The sequence below is a fragment of the Stegastes partitus genome, unplaced genomic scaffold, assembly GCF_000690725.1.
Source record: "Stegastes partitus isolate 25-593 unplaced genomic scaffold, Stegastes_partitus-1.0.2 Scaffold985, whole genome shotgun sequence".
In the NCBI taxonomy this organism is placed as follows: Eukaryota; Metazoa; Chordata; class Actinopteri; family Pomacentridae; genus Stegastes; species Stegastes partitus.
In genome coordinates, this window is record NW_007578716.1 from 135690 (window position 1) to 153628 (window position 17939).

At 41.4% G+C, this 17939-nt stretch overlaps 1 protein-coding gene across 1 annotated transcript in view; it reads left to right on the forward strand.

The window, feature by feature from the left end:
* The window catches only part of LOC103366830 (semaphorin-6D-like), a gene marked incomplete at its 3' end in the record, with an annotated part of 206374 nt that overhangs the window by 28570 nt on the left and 159865 nt on the right, over nt 1-17939 (forward strand). The window contains exon 2 of the mRNA XM_008294670.1: nt 14270-14418. The remainder of the gene's footprint in view (nt 1-14269; nt 14419-17939) is intronic.

The window sequence follows — 17939 nt, forward strand, 5'->3', positions numbered from 1 at the left end:
TGTTTTTGCATTTCTGGCCTTCTTGCCTCTAATTTTCCTAGAACGATGCCGTCACAGTGGCGTTGTGTTCAAGGTAACAGTAAACGCCGGCGTCCACATACTTTTGAAATGTCAGATGTCAGCGTTTCACTTTCAGAGCGTTTTTCTGCTCCGTCAGATCAGACGAACCAATCGGAGCTTTGGTGTTAATCAGTCGGCCGCCACGTGTCCAAAACATCCGTCAGAACCTGTGAAGCGTTTCCAGCTGCTGATGATGACACAAAGTAAAACGCCGCCGAGGTGAAGACGTGAAGCGGGTTTTGGTCTTGACGTGGAGGAATGTGAAGCGTCCTGGACTCGCTCTGCTCTTCGTCAGCGCCGCCACCTGTATTTGTTTGGACACGTCCTCTTGGCTCGGTGCTGCAGGAATGTAGGAGGCTGCGAGCATCGCATTCAGCTGACCTGGTGTGTGTCTGTCAGTGTGTGTCTGTGTGTGTTGGTGTGTGTCTGTGTGCTGGCTGACCTCCAGCATCGACTCGCTGCCAAACATGTGCAGGATGGCTGCAGTGTGTTTCTCTCTCCAGCTGTGTGTGTGTGTGTGTTTCTTGCTCTTGTGTTTGCGTCGCCTCATCCTGAAGGTTGTTTGTTGCGTCTTTTTATCCCTTTTATTCGTCACGTGACTTTTATTTTTCACTCACAAGCTCACCTGTACGTCAGTGTTTGTGAGGACTCTGATTGATGTGATGAAGCAGAACAGAGTGATGTGACACGATAAAACCTTTAATTTCAGTCTCTGTGGAGCTTTTTGTCTCTCTCTACTTGTTTTGCATCTTTTTTGTGGTCATTTTGTGTTCAGTGTTTCTTTTCTTTGTGGTTATTTTGCATCTCTTTCTGGTCATTTACTTGTTTCATGCGTCTTTGTGCCCATTTTGTCTCTTATTGTGTTTCTTTTGTGTGTTTATAAGGTTGTTTTGCATGTCTTTTTAGATGTTTTGTCCTGCTTTGTGGTCATTTTTGTGTCTCTTTCTGGTTATTTCGCGCATCTTTAAAGTCATCTTGCTTCCCTTTGTGGTTATTTTGCATTTTTGTGGTAATTTTGTCTCCTTTTGTGGTTGTTTTCTGTGTTTTCAGTGTCATTTTGAGTCTCTGTGGATGTTTTTCATTTTTTTTGTGTCTCTTTCTGGTCATTTTGACTGTCTGCAGTTGTTTTGTGTGTCTTTGTGCTCATTTAGTCTCTTTTTGTGTTTACTTTGTGCGTTTTTAATGTTATCTTGCACGTGTTTGTGGTCATTTTCTTTGTCTTTGCTGTTACTTTGCGTCTCTTTTTGTGTGTCATTTGCCTCTTTGTGATTATTTTCTGTGTTTTTTTAGGATAATTTTGAGTCACTAACGTTAATTTTTAATCATTTTGTGGTTGTTTTGAATCTGACTGTATTTATTTTGTGTGTCTTGGTGCCCATTTTGTCTCCTTTTGTGTTTCTTTCGTGAGGTTGTTTTGCATCTGTTTGTAGTTGTTTTGTCCCGCTTTGTTGCCATTTTCTTTGTTTTTCTGCTGTTACTTTGTGTCTCTTTTTGCGTTTTTGTGTCTCTGTCTGGTTATTTTGTGTGTCTTTAAAGTCATCTTGCTCTCCTTTGTGGTCATTTTGTCTGTCTTTGTGCTTGTTTTGCATTTTTGTGATCATTTTGCTGCTTTTTGTGGTTATTTTCTGTGTTTTTAGTGTCATTTTGAGTCTCTGTGTGGTTATTTTGTGTCTTTAAGTTTGTTGTGCTTCTCTCTGTAGTCGTTTTATGTCTCGTGGTAGTTTTGCGTCTTATGGGGCTCAATTTGTCTCTTTATGTCGTTATTTTGCGTGTCTTCAAGGTTGTTTTGCATCACTTTGGGCTCATTTTGTTCCTATTCTCTGGTCAGTTTGCTTCTTTTTTGTGTCTCAACCCAAAGATATTCAGTTTAAAGTCAAAGAACAGGAAAGAAACCAGAAAATATTCACATTTAAGATGCTCCAATCAGAGATCTTTTTCTCATTTTCTTGGAAAAAAGTGCCCAGACTGATTAATCAGCTATCAGCATGGTTGATGATTAGTTTACCCGTTGGTAACTCGTCAGTCGCTGCAGCTCTGACGTCCAGCTCACAGGGTCTGAACCCTCAGACTGGCCTTTGAGTCTCTGTGTTAAAGTGAGGACCCACAAAATGTCCTCACAAGCGCTGAACGTCTGAGCGAACACACACGCCGAACAAAGAGTGGATTAGTCCATTTACTGTTAATCTGCTGCGAGTGTTAATAAGCAGATTTACCTGTTTTTACTGCAGGGAACACAAAAGCACTTGTTCACAGTTAATGAAGTATTCAAACAAACCTGTTGGCTGTTTTATTAAACTCAATTCAAAGAGGAGCCGGTTTTTAAGGAACGTTCGGCGCGCAGATAAAAAGGAACAGAAAATCTGTTTGTGCTGAGTTTTTCAGTGTCTTTCGGTTGATGAACGCGTCGTATCACCTGCTCGCAAATAAAATCCAGAGTGAAGTCAGCGTCGGCCTTTAAGCCGACTGACATGTTTCTGTTTAAATGCTCGTCTTCGTGTGCAGAAGTTTATCATCGTACACGTTCCTGGTGTGATTAATGAACAGCTCGTGGTTATTTTTGCACCTTTTTACCGTCGTTTTGTGTCTCTGTGCTTGTTTTTTATCTCTTAGAATTAATTTTTCATCTTTTTCGTGGTTATTTTGCATGTATTTGTGCTTACCTGCAGCATTTATGGCAGTTTTGTGTGTCTTAGTGCTCATTTTTCATCTCTTCATTGGCTGTTGTGGTTGCTTTACAGCCTTTTTTGGTCATTTTGCATGTGTTCAAAGTAGTTTTGCATCATTTTCTGATAATTCTGCAAGTGCTTGATCATTTTGAGTCACCTTGTGGCCATTTAGCATCTTTTAAAAGTCATTTTTGTGTCTTTTTGGTTGTAGTTTTGGTGCTAGTGACGTAATTTTGCATCTTTAGCAGCTGTGTATGTTGTGTGTCTTTGTGGGCATACATTTCTGCAAGTGCTCGATCATTTTCAGTCATTTTGTGGTAATTTAGTCATTTTTGTGGTTGTATTTTTGACTTTTGACATAATTCTGCATCTTTTAATGGTAAATCTATGTGTGTTTAGTTATTTTGTGTGTCTTGGTGGTCATTTTGCATCTTTATTTAGTCATTTGTGAGTTTTTAAAAAATCTTTATATGAGCATTTTACATGTTTTAGGTCATTTTGTGTGCATTTGTAGTCATTTGGCATCTTTTTATAGTCATTTGTGAGAGTTTTTGTCAGTTTTTGTATTTTTTACATGGGAATTTCACAAGTTTTTGTTCATTTTCTGTCTCTTTGTGCTTGTTTTGCATCTTTTTATTGTCATTTTGTGTGCCTCTGTAATTGTTTGCGTCCCTAAAATAATTTAGCATCATTTTATGGTCATACTACATGTTTTCGTTATGTTTTTTTTTTCTTTTTTGGTCTCTTTTAAGTAATTTTGGATTTTTTTATGGTCATCTTTTGTGCCTTTGTGGTTGTTTTGTGTCTCTTTATGGTCAATAGAACAGACGAACCTGACAGCAAAGTCGTACTTGAACACATTAAACCGGTGTCACCTGCAGTGGTTGTGTGTTGGGCTTAACGCCAGCAGGTAGCTGAGGGAGACTGACTGTGACTAAAGTCGAGGCTCGGTGTCAAACTGAGTCACAGAAACCTGGACGTGACGCTGATCCGCCCGATCGGCCGTACGACTCGCTGAGCGAATCTACAGACACAACAAGCTGCTTCAGTAGATGTTTGATTACAACTGTTGCCGTGAGAGAAAGTTTGGAGTTCCTCAGTCTGGAGGCCTGTTTGGAAATCTGATACTCCAGGAGATAGAAAGCCAGTTTTAATCTGATCTGAGGCAGAAACGTGGATCTCTGCGTTGTGTTGTCGAGTTCCTCCTCGGAGCAGGTTCACGTGACGTTCCTCATTCGGCTGCATCGTCTCCTCCACACAGAGATTCATGACAAGCGTTTGTGAGCGCGGCGAGAGCCAGAAGCATGTGATGTATGCTGAAGGTGAGCGGTCGGATGCAAAAAAATAAAAAAAAGAAATCTGCGGCATGCGGAGCGCGTTGCTGAGCGTGTGCAGGGCGCGTTCACCCGCCGAGGCTTTAACGCCGGTGCGGTAAATCTGCATGAGGTGACAGATCTGACAGTTCCCCCCCTGCAGGAAGCGGCAGCAGATTTACACTTATTAACCCGCCGAGGCTGCAGCGAGTGAGCGAGCGTGAAGCAGGACCGAGTGTAGCTCTGCTGGATCCCCACAGCTTTTCACGCTCCGGATTAGACTCGGTCTGCATGCGGAGTTTGGCGTGTTGCATTTCATTTAACAGGCAGCTTCGGCGTCAGCACTGCAACAGTAGTTCCTGCACTATATGAACAGCGCGCCGGAGTCAACAAAAGGAGCAACTTTGGTGTTTTTAATATCTTTAGATGTCTTTAAAGAGTCATGAAGGGTTTATACTGTAGCTGTGTTTATGGTGTGTTTCTGTATGGACGGCGCTGTGTGGCCTCAGGGCTGCTGGGAGGCAGCAAATAAAGAAGCTGCTGCTGCTGGACGCTGCAATTCACCTCAATTCAGTTTTATTTATATAGCTGCCAATTCATTCAACATAAGTCATCTCAGGGCGCTTCACATAGCAGCCGAGCAAATCCAGCAACTCTTTGGTGACAGTGAAAAGAATGAAGCTCACCTTTATCAGAGAGGAGAGCCAGGATCAGCGAGGGCAGAGGTCTTCCAGAACATTTGAATTGAAAATGAGAGATATCCCAGGCCTGATTTTAAGATCCAGAGGGAGACAATTATGAGTATCAGCACACACCTATATCTTTGTTCACATCTGTTGTCCTACAGAAAGGTGAAAAAAGATAGTCATAAGGTGTTAAACTGGAATGTAGGATCATTGTCCTCGTGTATCCCAGCTCAATCCAGAGGTCATTAGTGCTCACAGAAGACTTTGTCATGGTGTCCCTCTACTTGCTTAACTCCCACAATGCTCTGTGCCTGCCCACCTCCTGTGGTCACTCCAGAATTGGCAGCAGGTGAAGTGTGTAGTCGGGTGTTAGCAGATCTAAATAGGTAGGATGAGATCAGGAGCAAAGAAATAAAAACTCTCATATTTGCTGGTACTGAAAACAAATGAGCTGATTGTGAATTTCTTTTGTTGCTCCTTTTTATATCGTGGCTGCTTGTTAATTGGTGTTAATTAATTGGTGGATCTTCAGCAGCGTAAAAACTTTGCTTACAACCAAACTATGGATACAAATGTTTGGGAACTAATAGTTGACAGCATTCGATTAATCATTAGTGAACTACATACAACATCCCACATGCTGATAGTAATCTTCTTTTTTTTTTTCCCAACCACGGTCACATGACTTTTGCAACAGAAATGGCTTGGTTACAACAGCTGTTTAGCAAGTGTTGTGTTGTCCTTGTAGACTCCAACTTGTCTTAACGATTTGCGCTCTGGTTGGAAGTCATAAACTACCATAGAAGTCATTGTCATGCTAAACCCCCACAGTGCTCACAGTTACTGCATCGTGGGCAACAATTGTGAAACACAAACACTTTTTCTTTTTGCCCCTGTAGCAGATTGAAACTGAGATGCAGTCAGGCCATTCTGCACTGAGAGAATGGTCTGAGCGCCCAAAAATGAACATGTTTCCATCGTCAGCGACCAGAACAAAGCGTGCAGCACCTAAGGCAGAATAAATACTCAGCAGCTCGTTGTGCTTTATGCAAAAATGTAAATATGTGGCTCCGTTGCAAACAAAGCCTGCGCTAGCTTCAAGAAATACGCCCCCTGACAACCTGACTGTGTGAAGCCAGTGTTAAACTCTCCACATCCATGCATAAGGAAGTGTTTCTGACCATGAAAGTCCATGCAGACTCCTTCACAAACATCTGGCAGCTTCTCTACGAGGCCAGTGGTGCTTATGCTGCACTTCTCTGGCTAGAAAGGAGTATAATGACAACAACAACACCGGAGAATAATCAAAGTATCAGAGCAAATTTAAGGTCAAATTTGGTGCCATTTGATGAAAGTGCTGGAAAAACACCCGTTTCTTGGAGCTGTGTAGCTTTTTCTGAAGTTCAGGAGCTTTGTTTCTCCTGAATAAAGTCATTTATTACTTGAAGTACTCATGTTATAATTAGCCCTCTGCCTTCTCCTGCCTACACTTTAATTCTTTTGGACAGTTTAGTTTTTCCTGTCTGACTTTGATTAACAGCCAGCAGGGTGTTTCTCTGTAAGTCTCGACCAGAACAAACTCTGAGGTTGAGGAGAGTCGAGCTCTGGGAGTTTTTTTTTTTTTCGTGAGCCGGTGATTTCCTCTGCGGCACGCCGGCAATCAAATCACAATCAAATGTGACTCGGCGGCGGCGTTTGCATGAAGCAGGGTTTGACTGAGAGCTCCCCGTGGGCGTGCACGGCCTCGCGCTGCAGCATCGCTTTTATTTTCCGCCGCCGTTCCCTCGTTTGTCTGTGTTTTTAATTTTCTCCCTCGCTGCCCGGCTTCCCAGCTCTCGATCCGAACGAGCCGTTTTCGCCTCATTTGCTCAAAACCTGTCGGCCGTCGTCGCCCATAACTCAGCCCCAAAGCTCCACCGCTGCTTTATTCCAACGACCTCCCCGACCGAGTCCTGCCGTCTGTGGACGAGCCTGCCGACGCCGTCCGGGCCCGAAGAAGTGTTGAGAGCATCGCTTATCTGGACTGCGGTTAGATAACAGCGCCACATAATGATGGAGGCGCTTCATTCTGCTCTGATGAGGCCCTTTATTGCTTCATCAGGCCGCTCGCTGCCGGCGTTTCGGTGATGAAGTTTCACTGCAGAATCTCAGTCGTTCATTAATTCCGAGGAAACGATCAGTCAGTTGGTTGATCAGCAGGAAATTCGTCTGCAGAAGGAATCTGATGAGTCGAGCAGTTTTCGGCCTCCAGTGTTGGCTGGTTTGTCTTCGTCACCTTTGACCCCTCGTTTAGTTTTCTTATAGGGAGCGTGTTTAGGGTTAAACCATTTGCAGTTTTATCCCTGAGTTTGCTTAAAGCTTAATTTTACCTGCAGTTTGTTGGCAGGTCACAATTCAAACATGTTTCCATGCAAATGTGTCTGAACTGAATTTTATGAAAATTGACAAAAGACAAAGAATCAACCCCCGTTTCCATCCACTCTTTCTTTTTTCTTTTTTTTTTAACTTAAATACTACCATTTGGTTTGAGGTGCTAATTCTCCAATTGGTGCCATTAAATCCTCATTAAAGACCTACAGTTGAACCAGAGAAGAAGATAGAAATGGTGGTAGAAACATGACATTTCAGTTGTTTTCATCGAGCTCCGGGGGCCGGAGACAAACAGAGACCCAGAACAATTAATTAGTTCTTTACAAATAAATTTAATAAACCAGCTATTGTAACAGTTCATTATTTGGTTTAAGTAATTTTTAAAGGAAAAAAGTCTATATTCTACGATTGCAGCAACTTAAATATGAGTATTTCCTCCTTTCTTTGCTTTTTTTTTTTTTGCACTAAACTGAATATCTTTAGGTTGTGGAAACACTGATCGTCATCTTTCTCTATTTTCTGACATTTTAAGGCTACACAGCTGATCAAACTAGGCAGAAATGAAACTGCAGTAATTCCTCTTGAGGGCTTTTAGCAGCATTGTTAGAGATTTTTCTATTTTCATGACTATTTAATGACATATTTTGGTCTCCTGATACGCCTAAAAACATCCTCACTTTCCGTTCGAAACCCAAAGAGGTTCAGTTTACTGTGATAAAAGCGAAGAGAAGAAATCTTCAGAGGGGAGAAGCTGGAAGCCGAAGAGGATGATCAATATTTTTGTTTTATGGATGAAGATTAAACGATCATCTGGAACAAACATGAGCACACGGTCCGACTGCTGCCGCTCCGAGTCCCGGCAGCGAAGGTTCTGCTTCCAGAAGCGAAAGCCTGAAATGTAAAGCCTTGTTTGTTCCGTACAAAATAATTTATTCTCTAATATAATTGCATTTTAGCATTAGAGTGGAGCCCACAGTTTTCTCCTCTGTCGGACAGTTTTTTTTTCCAGCTCTGGGTTTGATTTGCAGCCAGCAGGGAGAAACAATTAAAACCTCAAATGTGCCATAAAAATGTAAAACATGTCGCTGCTGACTTCAGACCTCACAGAGCTCGACTGCAGCAGAAAAATAATCCGCAGCTATTTTCTCAATTGGTTCCAGTAATATTTCAAGCAAAAAAAAAAAAAAAAAGGAGGAAGTGTGTGAAATTCTCTGTGATTCGTGCCTCTCTTTAAGTGGATTTACGTCGGATCCAAGTGTTTTTGATTGTTTGGGTTGTTGATTGAATAAAACATGTTTGATTGGACAAAGTTGTGATGGATGTTTAATCATGAAGCATAATCTGCACGTGCAGCAGTAAATGTTGCAGGATGTGTTGGTTTTCAGTCATTTCTTATTTGATTTTCTATTTACGTTTAAATTAATTAGCAGAAAACTTTAGAAGAAACTTCTTGTCTAATTGAATTGACTGACGACGGTCTGAAATACTTTCTCTCGTCTCCTGCTGGCAGTGAAGTTAATTATAAAGTGTTTTTTTGTGTTTGACTGCATCTCGTGTTGTGCAAATGTTGATCTGAGCAACAACTTAATTAACTATCATTTATTCAATTAGTTAACTCTTTAAACTCCAAGCAGTTTCTGGGCATTTTTTTCACTCACTGTGGGCTCATTTAAAGTCCTGCAGCTCTCGTTTCTTTTTCTTTCAGAATCTGGTGCAAACAGTTTGTTTTTTGGAGAATGTTCAGATGAGACATGTAGAATAACTTCAACTTTATTATTTGTCCCTTGAAGGGTGATTTGTTATGAAAGGACATGCTAGTTCATCCAGTCTTTCCTCTTGCATCGCTGCTGGCAGATGGGGCAGGACTAGGGCTTCTTGTCTGAGTGCGACAGCCGGTGTCGGTTCAGGTGGTAGATGTCTCTGAAGGCCTTCCCACAGGCTTCACAGGCGTGGTTCTTCCTCACCCGGTTGCTGTTGTCAGTGGGGGGTGGGGTTTAGGTTCTGCTCCATGAACAATGAGATTTTGATGAGATATCCTGACCTGAAACTGAGATTTGGTTCATTTTCCAGTTGGATCTGATCCTCTGACGTGATGCAGGAGCGTCGGAAAGTTGGAAATCCAACGATTCTTTCTGTTCTCTGATAAATGATGTAGGTTATTTGTCTTTAAAGATAACGTGATTTTTCAAATCCTAGTTTTGGGGTTAAAGTTGTGATTCTCCTCCTTTTCGTGACTTTAGTGAACATCTCCTCATGTTTCTGAGTGAAGAAAAATCCAGTGTTTGTGCTCAGCCCGGCACTGTGAATGGAAAACAAAGAAAGTTAGTCGTACTGTTTCAAACAGGACTGCTCTAGCGTGTTCTGTGCACGATTTTACACTGAGATTTGATTCTTTCTCCTGATGGAATGGCACGTCACAGATTATTAGTTCAAGGGTTATTGGAAAGTTGAAGTTCATGATGATTTTTGGTGTTTTTGCCAATTGTTAACCCATGAATTAAGTCATTTTGGCAATATATATATTTTTTTCCCTTTCTAACCCACCAGCCTGTTTTGGGATTCTGAGAGATAATCCATTCATGCACCTTCTGCCAGTTATCTATAGTAATTAATAATCCATATTCTCTATTTCTGTCATACTTTATGATCACATTCTGATTGCTGAATAGGTGTTAAATTGCTTTATGTGGGTTTTTAAAGGAATCACATTTAACTTGGTGAACCTGCAGACACCTGAATAATCGAATAATTACTTAAACATTCTCTGGTTTGAGCTCCTCTAATGTAGATCTTCTCTGCTCATTATCTTTGTGAAGTGAATATCTTTGGCCTCTTTAAATTTGAATTTCTTGACATTTAACCGTCAGCTGCAGCCGTCCTTCACTTATTTCCTGCAGCAGATAATCCGTGATTCCTACGCTGGATTTCAGATAAAGACGGTCTCAGTGTGAAGCTTCTCCTCTTAGTGGCTGAAAACTCAAACAGGAAACTGTGTGTGTGTGTGTCTGTGTGTGTGTGTGTGATTGCCGTATGAGATGTTAATAAAGACAAATCGTCTCGTCTGCTGCTTGAATTTCTGCACTGAAAACACGAATCAGGTTCGAGGTCGAGTCCTCGGGCCGCTAATGATCCGACCCGGGTCCCTCCCGTGTCGGAGCGTCACTGTGGGGGCTGCTGGGGCTGCTGGGTAATGACTTGGAGCGGCTCTGCGAGTTAAACAGGAAGCCGAGAACGAGTGAAGATGGTGGAGAGTAATGGAGCGCCGGCAGCTCTCCGGTGTGGTCTGTTGCTTTATTTACTGCTGCTGCAGTTCGTCCCCGAGCTGGAAAAAGTTCATTAAAGACAAACGATGACGGAGTGAATCGGTGAAGAGTCTGTGAGTGAACAGAAGCTGGTTTAGATGAACAGACAAGAAGCCACTGATGTGTTGAGACAGATTCATGAGCACAGATCAAGACTCTGACAGAATGATAGACTTATGCTTTTGTTTTATGCAAATTATGACTTTGCATAATGTAAAAAAGAGAGTTAAGAACCTGCAGCGAGCTTTCAGCCCCTCTGCAGCTCACTTTAACTCCTACATTTGGTCTTATAGCTCATTTCCAACAGATAGAGACGAGCTAATGAACACAATGGAGCTTTAAACTGCTGGTGGAGACCAAAGACAGAGCTAAAAGAACAGTTCTGTGAACCAGTCAGCTGACTGTTTTGGTCCTTTTCAACCAAATTCTAATTGGTCAAACAATCACTGATGTTACTTTCACATGGATTAAAGCCCTACATCATTGGCCCTCCAGGAGTAATCCACATTTCTTGTGGCTTCCTGTGAACACCCCAATGTTTTCAACACTTTTAACTCAGACTACTTGGTCTAACTTGTGTTTCTTGAACATTTATTTGGCTTCACAGAGATAAAACAACAACCATAAGCCAAAAAAATAGCAATAAAGAGACACTAAAAGACCAGAAAGAGACGCACGCTAACTGACATTGCATCAAAGAAGTCGTCACGTGGCTGCATTTTGTTCTAACTGATGTACAGAAAGTCAGATGTGAACTTTGCAACCAGCAGCCATGAACTTGTTTGTTTGATTCCTCAATAGTCGTGTTGATGGAATCACCAGGTGAAATAGTTTGATTTTTGGAAATCACATTAATATGTGCAGGTGGTACATTAGCATTTCAGCTGATAACAAGCAGGTGGAAATGATTTCGAATGATTTTTTGAATGATAAATTAGAATTCATTTGGGCTAATAAGGATAACAGCAGGAGTGCACTCAGTTCACTGTGGAACATTTAGTTTATTGTTGTTTTTTCCCTGCAACTAATCACCTGGTTGAAGAGCAGGTGTGGTGGAGACCCAAAGCAGAGCTAAAAGTGAGGAAATATTTAACTCAATTGGATGTAAATGCAAAAAATGAATGACAGTGTTGCAGCACTAACTGCTGCTAAACAACTATTTTTGTTAGGAATTTTAAATACATGGATGTTTTAAAACCTCTCCAGCACCTAGAAAGAAGAGTTTTGCTTCGTCTACGTCGTCTCAGTGTGAAGTCTTTGGGCTGCACAACACCGAAGCAAAACTACAAGCCCGAAAACTTTCATTCATGTGGGCGAATGCCGTCTTTTTCCGTCCGGCATCCACTTCTCCTGGTATCCAGGCGTAGTTTTAAAACCACCGCTGGTTGGCTTTCTCCTGGCAACCCGCCAGACCGTTCACATGCTCTGCAGAGCCAGATTTCAGCCGGACTCTCAGGACGTCCAGCCTCCACAGCAGGCACTCTGACTGCTGGCTGCCTGTTGAGCTGTTTGTTTGCGAGCTGAGGACTGTGGTGGTTTGAGTTCTGCTGCCCTGAACTTCTGGTACTTTTGGTTGTCCGTGGGTCATGCACAGTTGAGTTTCATGCGTCTGAGTTGGAAAAAAAACCCCCAAAAACTTTCTCAGACTTGACTCTGTCTGGCTGTCTGGTTCTGCAGGAGTCAGACTGCTACGAGCGGTTCGTTCTGCCGCTGAAACAAACACTGAGTCTTAATTCTCCAATTAAGCAGCTAATTAGAGCCGAGATCCACAACAGACGTCTGGTTTGTGGCAACAAAACATAGTGAAATCCAGCGCAAGTGGTGTGAAATGTGTGAAATCTAAAAAAAAAAAATGTACACAAATGAGGTGATTATGAAGAGAGTCAGACACATGCTGTGTTTCCTCCAGCTCCCCTTCTTCTTCTTAAACTCCCAAATCCAACATCAGCAGCTGCAAATTGAGCTGCTGTGTTTTTGTTTCCCCACACTGGGACGGTTTGATGTCTTTTCCCTCAGAGTTATAATCCAGTTCTCTCTCAGTGTGGCTGCTTTCTGAGCTCATCATCTGCTGCACAGTCACTTCAGGTTTACAGCTTTTTAGCAGCAGCAAACCTCACATTGTTTGTCATTCGGAGAGCAGAATAAACGCCGACCCAAACACCGAGAGCCGAGTGAAAGTGAGCTGCAGGCCTGATTCCTGAGCAACGTTTGATTCTTCACCCAACTGGATGAATTTTCTGCTCCTCTGCATGTTCTGCACTTCAAAGCGTTCTTCTGAGGCGCACCGGGCGTACAGCTGGAATACATGAAAACCATCAACACAGTCATCTGTCCATTTCACAGTGAGTCTGGTGAGGAGAAGTGATTTCTGAGTGGCAGCAGCGAAGGATTCCAGCTACCGGCAGACTCACAGCTGCAGTCGATCCTCATGGACTCGACTTTCTTAGAAAAAGTCACGTCTGTGTTTGTCGGTGCTGTGTGGGTTCAGGTTCGTGTCTCCTTAATAAATCCTGATGTCAGGTCTGCACAGGCACCGGACATGGAAGATAAAGGATGGAAAATCCAGTTAGTCTCAGCCTTTTGTGATTCGGATTTGATTTGTTTTTTGCCTGAATATGCTTTTAACAGCAGGGAGAAACTGGAGAACTTTACTTGTAGTTCGTCCTGGTTGCTAACTTGTACAAACAAAATAGTTTGTGTGAAGAAGATTATAGCTTGTGGGAACACATAAAGTAGAAAAATACCTTGTATAGCTGCTACTAGCAGAGACAAGAAAATCTTGTATGAACAAGACAATAATGTGCAAACATAATACTTTAGGCAATTTGGTGCAAAAGAATAAAATGCTAATTTAGCAAACATGCTAATGCCTTGTGTAGGCATGTCATTAACTTGTGCACACAGGCTAGTAACGTGGAAAGCATGCTAATAGCGCGTGTGAACGTGCTTGTAACTTCTGTGGACATGCTCATGACTTGTAACCATGCTAATACCATGCACAGACATGCTAATAACTTTTGCAGACATGCTAGTAAATTGTGAACATGCTAATGCCTTGTATGAAAGTGCTAATAACATGTGCAAACATGTTACGTGTGCAAACATACAAGGACGTTGTGCCGACATCATAAAAAGTCGTGCAAACATGCTAATAATTTGTGAACATACTAACAACAATAACTTGCCCAAACGTGTCACTTGTCAAAAATCCTGGAAAGCCAATGCAACATACGAGCAACTTGTGCAAACATGCTAATAACTTGTCCAAATATGCGAAGGACCTACATAAACATGCTAATCATGAGTGTAAACATTCACTGACTTGTGCACATGCTAGTACCGTGCTACATGCTAGTGACTTATTTGGATGCAGTGATGATTTCTTTGGTGTGACTCTGTCGTTTGGGGAATTTCAACGGGTTTGTTTCACACGAATCTGAGAGCAGACGTTTTGCAGACACACAGCAGAGCGTGAGGAAATGAGCTTAAACCGAAGGCAGCAGCGCTACATCTGAATGCAGACAGTTCGAGCAGGTTTGCACCTGTTTGAAAAGGAGGGCAGTGTTTGGAGGGAAGCGTTACAAAAGCTGAATGTAAAAGGGAGGAATAATGTTGTCAGCCTGAAAAACTGCACGCCTGATAAAAGACGGTAAAGTAACTCCACGATGTCAGATGTTTGGCTCGACATGGACTCGCCCGGCCCCTCATCCTCTGTGTGTGTGTTCATGTATCAACCTGATCTTCCAGTCTGCTGTAGTCTGATCTCTGCGTGTCCCAGTTCTCAGGGAAACCTGCTCCCATCCCACAATGCACCTGGACAAAGATGAAAGCACCGACTAACCCTCCTGACTCTGTCTCGTCTTCTCTCCCAGCAGCTTTATAAACAGAAGAACTAATCAGGACTGGAAACTACAGCTGGAGTCTGGACTTGTCCTTCTCCTCTACCTGGATTTGGACATTTCTCCCTCACTGATTGGCTCTGCTGTGAAGCTGCTTGTGATTGGACAGTCCAGAATTCAAGGTAAGGAGTCGCTCTTGTCTCCTTTTAACTGGGCTTTTAAATGTCTTTATGTTGTCTGTAACTGAAGATGTTTTTCTGTGTGGATCTGTCTTTTCTACTATTACTGTGAAAATTAAACCCCTTTCCTTCAGTTTTTACTCTTAAAAAGACCCTAAACAGTGCAGATAAACCCTTAATCTATTTTAATTAATCTATTTACACATTACCGAACACTAACTTTGGGGTGAAACCTGACATAATTATAAAATTTTGAACTTAAAATGTGCAAATGAGTGGACACCTGAACAGCTAGCGGTCACGTTTTAATGAGCTTTGATTGCTTGTAATGCATTAAGTGGTTTTTAATCCCTTTAATGTCATATAATTCCTTAATGTTACCCAAATGTTGTGTTGTATTATTGCACTGCAAATTCATTTAACAGTTAAACTTCCATATTAATATGCAGATGCAGGGATTTGTTGATGCCACGTCTTAAAAAAATGTTGATTTATGTAGATTTGAGGGGTAAATGAAGTGCTTCTGAAAGGTTGTATTGAGGGTTTGCCGGTGCATACAGTTTGCTGAATTGTTATCTTTGAAGGTTTTTATCAGTAAATCAGTTCCTGAACTCAGTTTTCGAGGCCGCGAGCTCTATAGCGAGATAAAGCATCAGCGAAACATCAGAAACAAACTGTGCGACGCAGGGAGCATAAATAAACAGAGTCAGAGAGCAATAAAGACAAAAAAAAAAAACAAGATTTAATTGAAAACAAAGCCAGCACAGCAAAACAAAGACATTTGTTCCTCTTATATATATATTTGCTCTGACAGTGTGATAAATGTCCTCAACCGACTGTGTTCAGGTTTGAACCAATCGCTGTGGTTCAGACTGAGACGTTCAGTGGCAGCGTGCACAGGAAATGTATTATTTATAGTGTAATAAAAGGGCCATCAGGAGAAAACGAAAAGGCTCAGGATCACTTGGAAAACAATCACTCTTTCTTCCCTTCCACACAGAACAGCAGGTCTTTGACCCGTAAACACAAAATGCAGAATTTCTGTGGTAACGCTGGATTTGCATAATCGGAGTTCAGTCGAGGAAACAGGCGCGTTGCATCTGCAAGACGTGTCCAAACTTCGGTGAAACCTGCAGAGTTTGTGTAGCTGACGTGACAAGCAGCGAGAAACGAGCGAGCAAACAGCGGAGGATGTGCACAGTGTGGGTCTGTGTGCCGAGTTGGAGTTTTCCCAGTTTGCCTCGGGGCGATGCGGCGATCCCACGGGAAAACTAGAGGTTAAAGACCTGCTTGAACTTGAAAACACACAGATGTGATATAATTCTGGATCAGAGATAAGAGCTCCTGCATGCCTGAAATAGTGAAAACCCACACACGGGCCACAGTTAATATTCTGTGTGCAGAGTGTGGGAGGAAAACAGGCGCTTTCTGGGGCTTTGCACCGCTAATCAACAGCCAGATCTCAGAATTAAGCAGCGTTTGGCCCAAATACAAGACCGATGATAGAAGACATGTCAGTTTGAAAGTGTTTATTCATTCTTTAGTAAATTAACTGTCAGAAAACTGTGACGAATATTATTATCTCTCCTGAATTTGTGAAAAGTTAGGAGACCTTAAAAAAAAATCCATATGTGAAACAGGACATTTGTAGAAATTTAAGCAGCATATTGACCCAAATACAAGACAGATGTTAGAAGACTTGTTAGTTTGAAGCAATTTATTAAGTATTCAGTAAATAAAATGTCAGAAAATGTCAGAAAATAATTGTACTTCTTTGTAATTTCTGAAAAGTTAGAAGACTTTACTGAAGTCAGTATGGAAATGAAGACATTTGTGTTAATTGTATAGAAATTGAGCAGCATGTTGGGCAAAATATGAGAAACAAACGATTAAAATCTAGTAATAAAATCTCAGAAAATGGTCCAAAAAATTTCTTTTTTCTAAATTTGTGAAAAGTTAGAAGACTTTAGTAAAGGCAGTATGGAAATGAAGACATTTGTAGAAATTGTATGAAAAATGAGGCACCATATTGGGCCAGAAATGAGACAGATGATGATGAAGTGCCAGTTTAAAATTATTTTTTTTAAATTATTGAGTAAACTAAATGTCAGAAAAATCTAAGTTTTCCCCATAATTTGTGAAAAGTGAGGAGACTCTTTAAAAGTCAGTATGGAAATGAGGACATCTGTTTGAATTGTCGAACAAATTAAGCAGCATATTGGCCCAAATATAAGCCTGATGAGGAAATGTCAGCTTCAAACTATTTATTCACTATTTAGCAAATGAAAAACAGAAAATGGTGAAAAAAATATTTTTTTCCTAACTTTGTGAAGAGTCAGGAGATTCTTCCATACGGGAATTTATTTAAAAAAAAAAATGGAATCATATTGTAAATGCTAGTTACCAAACTGATTATTAATGGTTAAAGAGCCCACACTGTGCCTATTTACAGTTTTAGAATTATATTTTTGGTGTCTACTAGAACAACGTACTGATGTGTTACATGGTTAAATATCAGAAGAACTCCTCAAATGTTTGTATGTTGGGAATCATTTTGGATTCACGGCAGTTTGTAAAGCAAAAGTTCATCTTCCAATGTCTCATTTTGTCCTGAAACCGAGATTAACGAGATTAAGTGTTTTGAGCAGAGAGCATTGTGGGAGTTTAGTTTAGTTACTTCTGTAAGCCTTAATGACCTCCGACCAGGACGCAAGTGTTAAATCATTCTTGAAAAGAACAAGGACAGTGTTTTTAGATTATTTATTTATTTTATTTATTTAACCTTTATTTATTATTTAGTATTATTATTTTATTTATCATCTCCCAGTAGCACATGAAAAACTTGTCTCTGTGGCTCATTTTACATTCTTGTATGTTAATAGATCTACATAAAGAATCGAGTTTAGTATTCTGTGGATACTATTTAAAACTGGTCCACTTCCATTCCCCTCATAGACTGTATAAAAGATGGACGTAGCAACCGGCCCTGAAAAATGAAGCCAACCCGGAAGTGTCAAAAACCTGCAATATCACTACGTCCACTAGCTGCTGGCTCCAAAAAGCCCTGGCTCCCATAGACTGGAATTGGAAAAGAAGTGATCACAGATCACGAAATACCGCATTCCTACAGCTCAGGATTTTTTTTCTTATTAGTTTTCATGGTGAAGTCCAGAGATCAGGTGGCCAATCTGAAAATAAATCAATACTGAATTTTTAAAAAATCATCAACATTTTGCGGGGCAAGGGGCGTGGCTGGCTTGATTGACAGTCGGCAGCGACCATACAGACGAAGCGAGCAGAAGGCGGTAAATGTGGGCGGGCAGAGAAGGCCCGCCTCTCAATCCATCTGACCAATCGCTGCTCCTATGGCTCCGCCCCCCTCCGACAATTTTTGCGTCACTGGCTCCAAAAATCCAAGATGTTCCCCTCTAAAGGCCGTCATGTCCAGATGTTGTAAACCACTAATGACACCACAAACACCAACGTGGTTTGGCAACATTTTGGTTTAGAAAATTATAAACGGG